This window comes from Schistocerca americana, chromosome 8 (assembly GCF_021461395.2).
Source record: "Schistocerca americana isolate TAMUIC-IGC-003095 chromosome 8, iqSchAmer2.1, whole genome shotgun sequence".
In the NCBI taxonomy this organism is placed as follows: domain Eukaryota; kingdom Metazoa; phylum Arthropoda; class Insecta; order Orthoptera; family Acrididae; genus Schistocerca; species Schistocerca americana.
The window spans coordinates 240,936,851-240,942,565 of NC_060126.1; the positions used below are offsets into that span (position 1 = coordinate 240,936,851).

At 48.9% G+C, this 5,715-nt stretch overlaps 1 pseudogene; it reads right to left on the reverse strand.

Annotated features, from left to right (window-relative positions):
- Positions 1-329: 329 nt before the first annotated feature.
- LOC124546196 lies at positions 330-447 on the reverse strand (annotated as a pseudogene).
- Between the last annotated feature and the right edge of the window lie 5,268 nt (positions 448-5,715).

Below are 5,715 nucleotides of genomic sequence, written 5' to 3' on the forward strand. Positions count from 1 at the left end.
AGTCTCGCAATAGGTAAACCTGGATGGAGTACTTTCGTGGTGAAATTAAAACCTGGCTCCACCACAGTAATCGCTCCACAACAGCAGTGGAGATGGCCCGAAAGGAGAAACGACCTTACATATAAAGCACTCCGTCTTCAGGCCACAAGTGACCCATTGGGACCATCCGACCGCCGTATCATCTTCAGTTGAGAATGCGGATAAGGAGGGGCGTGCGGTCAGCACACAGCTCTCCCAGTCGTTATTATGGTTTTCTTTGACCGGAGCCGCTACTATTCGGTCGAGTAGCTCATCAATTGGCATCACGAGGCTGAGTGCACCCCGAAAAATGGCAACAGCGCATGGCGGCCTAGATGGTCCCCCATCCAAGTGCCGGCCACGCCCGACAGCGCTTAACTTCGGTGATCTCACGGGAACCGGTGTATCCACTGCGGCAAGGTCGTTGCCGACCTTTCATATGGCTACCCACAATATGGCCACCTCCGTACAGTAAAAGCTGCCGCCTTCAAAAACCGACACTCTGTCGTGGGCCACCTTCTCTGATTCCTGGCTGCTAATAGACTCGTCCCGACTGTACCAGGCCCTATAGCTGATCTCTTGCGCTTTTATGGCTTCTCCTCACGAACCATCCAGAAGCAGCACGTTTTTGTGATTTTCCAAAGAGCTCTACGTCAAAAATCCACCGCCACCTTACCCAAAATACAATGACGCAAAAAAATCATTAAGAAGAAGCTGTGCGATGGTAGAAAAAGTTCGTCTTTCTACAGCTGAAAGTTATGTCTATTCAGATTGTTCAGATTTCGTGCTAGTCCCATAAGGGAGCTAGTAGCGGCGCTTTGAGGGTGCAATTCAGATTTGCTTTAAATACATGCTGTAATGGTCGTGGAGGGTAGGGTGGTGATCTCTTGTGTTTTCTTATGAAAGCTGGTTCTGCCTGGGTGCCCGTGATGGTCGTATGTGGGTTAGTTGTGGGCCAGTTGAGGAGCTGCAACCAACCCGCCTGCTAGACACAATGGACCTGCACCTGGATTTATGGTCTCGGGTGCGATTTCGTATGACAGTAGGATCACTCTCGTGGTTATCCAACGCACTGTGATTGCAAATTTGTAAGCAAAGCTTCTGACTCGACCAGCTGTGTTGCCATTCATTAACAGCATTCCAGGTGGTGTTTTCCAACAGGACATCGATCGTCCGCATACTCCTGTTGCAACCCAGCCTGCTCTACAGTGTGTCGACATGTTGCCTTGGCCTGCTAGATCACCTCAATGGCTCTGAGCACTATGGGACTCAACTGCTGAGGTCATTAGTCCCCTAGAAAATGGCTCTGAGCACTATGGGACTCAACTGCTGAGGTCATAAGTCCCCTAGAACTTAGAACTACTTAAACCTAACTAACCTAAGGACAACACACACATCCATGCCCGAGGCAGGATTCGAACCTGCGACCGTAGCGGTCGCGCGGTTCCAGACTGTAGCGCCAGAACCGCTCGGCCACCAGCGGCCGGCAGTCCCCGAGAACTTAAAACTAATTAAACCTAACTAACCTAAGGACATCACAAACATCCATGCCCGAGGCAGGATTCGAGCCTGCGACCGTAGCGGTCCTGCGGTTCCAGACTGCAGCGCCTTTAACCGCACGGCCACTTCGGCCGGCGCTAGATCACCAGATCCGTCTCCAGTCCGGCACATATGGAACATCATCGGATCATTGGACGATAACTCCAGCGTCATGCCCAACCAGCATTAACGGTCTCTGTATAGCTCGCGCAGAATACGGTCGCCGATGCTCAGTGATCAGTTTTAGTCCAAAGCGCCAGGCGAGCTCACTCGTTTGTTCAGAACGGGAGGCCGACAAGCGTTTTCCACCCTTTGACCGGTCAGCGATGACAGAACCGAGGCGCGCATCCTTTAGTTTTTCTCAAACGATTTTACAGAAACTAATCCATAAAAAATTCATTTTTGCTTTGCTTATACACTCCTGGAAATGGAAAAAAGAACACATTGACACAGGTGTGTCAGACCCAGCATACTTGCTCCGGACACTGCGAGAGGGCTGTACAAGCAATGATCACACGCACGGCACAGCGGACACACCAGGAACCGCGGTGTTGGCCGTCGAATGGCGCTAGCTGCGCAGCATTTGTGCACCGCCGCCGTCAGTGTCAGCCAGTTTGCCGTGGCATACGGAGCTCCATCGCAGTCTTTAACACTGGTAGCATGCCGCGACAGCGTGGACGTGAACCGTATGTGCAGTTGACGGACTTTGAGCGAGGGCGTATAGTGGGCATGCGGGAGGCCGGGTGGACGTACCGCCGAATTGCTCAACACGTGGGGCGTGAGGTCTCCACAGTACATCGATGTTGTCCCCAGTGGTCGGCGGAAGGTGCACGTGCCCGTCGACCTGGGACCGGACCGCAGCGACGCACGGATGCACGCCAAGACCGTAGGATCCTACGCAGTGCCGTAGGGGACCGCACCGCCACTTCCCAGCAAATTAGGGACACTGTTGCTCCTGGGGTATCGGCGAGGACCATTCGCAACCGTCTCCATGAAGATGGGCTACGGTCCCGCACACCGTTAGGCCGTCTTCCGCTCACGCCCCAACATCGTGCAGCCCGCCTCCAGTGGTGTCGCGACAGGCGTGAATGGAGGGACGAATGGAGACGTGTCGTCTTCAGCGATGAGAGTCGCATCTGCCTTGGTGCCAATGATGGTCGTATGCGTGTTTGGCGCCGTGCAGGTGGGCGCCACAATCAGGACTGCATACGACCGAGGCACACAGGGCCAACACGCGGCATCATGGTGTGGGGAGCGATCTCCTACACTGGCCGTACACCACTGGTGATCGTCGAGGGGACACTGAATAGTGCACGGTACATCCAAACCGTCATCGAACCCATCGTTCTACCATTCCTAGACCGGCAAGGGAACTTGCTGTTCCAACAGGACAATTCACGTCCGCATGTATCCCGTGCCACCCAACGTGCTCTAGAAGTTGTATGTCAACTACCCTGGCCAGCAAGATCTCCGGATCTGTCCCCCATTGAGCATGTTTGGGACTGGATGAAGTGTCGTCTCACGCGGTCTGCACGTCCAGCACGAACGCTGGTCCAACTGAGGCACCAGGTGGAAATGGCGTGGCAAGCCGTTCCACAGGACTACATCCAGCATCTCTACGATCGTCTCCATGGGAGAATAGCAGCCTGCATTGCTGCGAAAGGTGGATATACACTGTACTAGTGCCGACATTGTGCATCCTCTGTTGCCTGTGTCTATGTGCCTGTGGTTCTGTCAGTGTGATCATGTGATGTATCTGACCCCAGGAATGTGTCAATAAAGTTTTCCCTTCCTGGGACAATGAATTCACGGTGTTCTTATTTCAATTTCCAGGAGTGTAGCTTTTTACGAGGCGTGTTTTTTTTTTGTAAGTACCGTTTTGAAATTAAAAAAAGACGTGCTAAGATATCTCAATAATTTTTTTTTTACATGAAAGCCTGTGCCTTAATCTACGCACTGACCCATTACAGCCTGATTCTTCCTTGTTTACATTGTGTACTGAGTGTATAAGATGCCTCCGATAATCGTGAGTCCCGCCGACTGTGAAGTACGGGCTGTTATCTCTTAGTGCTAAAGGCCCAAAGCGATCGATATTCATCGTGAGATCTGTGCAGTTTACGAAGAAAACATTATGACTGATGGAATGGTAAGAAAGTGGGTGAAAGCATTTAAAGATGGCGGCACAAATGTGCATGATGAACCACAGAGTGGGTGTCCTTCGGTCACTAATGAAAGTTTGGTGCAGAAAGTTGACAATAAGGTGAGAGAAAACAGGCGCTTTACGATTTCCTCCTTGCGCGATGACTTTCTTAATGTTTCTCGCCGTGTTTTGACTGGCATTGTGACTGAGCACTTGAATTACCGAAAATTGTGCGCACGTTGGGTACCGAAAAGGTTGACGGATGTGCACAAAACCAAACGTTTAGACAGTGCATTGATTTTCCTTGAGCGGTACCACAACGACGGTGATGATTTCTTAAGCCAAACTGTTACGGGCGATGAAACATGGGTGGCCTACGTCACACCAGAATCAAAGCAACAGTCCATGGAAGTTGGGCAAGGGCATCGTTTTGCTGCAAGACAATGCACGTCCGCATATGGCGAATCAGATCAAAGATCTCATCACATCTTTTCGATGGGAAACTCTATATCATCCTGCGTACAGCCCCGATCTTGCGCCCAGTGACTGCCATCTGTTCTTGCACTTGAAGAAACATCTGGGCTGTCAGCGTCTTCAAGACGATGACGAAGTCAAAACATTGGTGATGCAGTGGTTAACAAGTCACACGGCAGACTTCTACGAGGAGGGTATTCAAAAGCTGGAACAACGTTATGACAAGTACCTCAATATTGACGGAGCTTATGTACAAAAGTACATTAAGGTATAGGCTTTCATGTAAAAATAAAATTATTGAGATACCTTAGCACGTCTTTTTTTTAATTTCAAAACGGTACTTACTTAAAAAACAAGCCTCGTATGTTCGGTTCATGGTAACGTGCCCATCATTTATTTGAAAAGTAAGACACTATGCGAAATTCGGAGAAGTGTGCAATAGAGGTCGCTATGATTTTGCGTTTGGTGCATATTACATAATATGTTGTTTCGTATGAAATTTAGTTGACATACTGAATTTTTCTTTAGACTTGGGTAGATGCATCTGTCACCAAAATTGATCTGATGTAGCACACTCATTTGCGATCCCGCCGCGCCAGCGATGAAGACAGAGTGAAATGTCCACAACATACCTTATACTTCGTAAACGGTTCCAAATATCGATATGAGACTTTGGCAAAAGGTAGCATGCAAAGAGGAAAGAATTTTACCATGTCGTTATTATGCAAAACTTCATTATCTACCGTGTTATTCCTGTAACTACAGACTTTTTCGGTGAAAGGCGATCGATAGCTGGCGAAACGAGAAATGCTATGGTTTTTGGAACGACGTAAGTGAAGTCATTTACTTTCAGTTTGTACTGAGGATGTGCTTTCTCATAAGCTACTGACTACACCTTTCCTCAGTTCCTCACTTAATATACTTAACAAACAATTGTTTCCGCATTCTCTCGCAGTAGTGTCTGCATTAAATGTTAGTGAGATGAGACAGTGTAAAATCCGATGTCTTTTGGCAAAAGAAGCAAATTCTGACATAGCAACCTAAGAATTGTGTGGGTTTTACTCAAAATTTGCCACTCGCGACGCTTCTCTACAAGTTATAATTGGTTAACAAGCCAGGAAAAAAAATCGCTGCATTTTCGGCGGAATTCTTTTTAAATATTAACGAACGCAGAGGTGACAGTAGATTTGAATGGTCACCGTGCAGATGTGGATGTGCGGGGGCCCCACTTCATATTTGCAAAACATTTGAGCATAGGGTTGATTTCAGAGCGGCATTTCCCCAATAGTGCTCTGAGCGACCCCCCACCAGTGCCCCTCTCCCTAGGCTTTCCCAGTCAATAGTGCATCTAGCGACCTCGGCACTTTACTGACCGACTAAGGGCACCAGGCATGAAACTCAATTACACAAACTGACATCCGGCACCTGTAGAACACAATGCATGCATTTCTGCTTACTTGGCCTCAACAGTCTTGCTGTTACACCGGTTATTAATAGGCCAGTATTTCACATTTGCAGTGGCCTATCTCGGCCTTACATCAAGT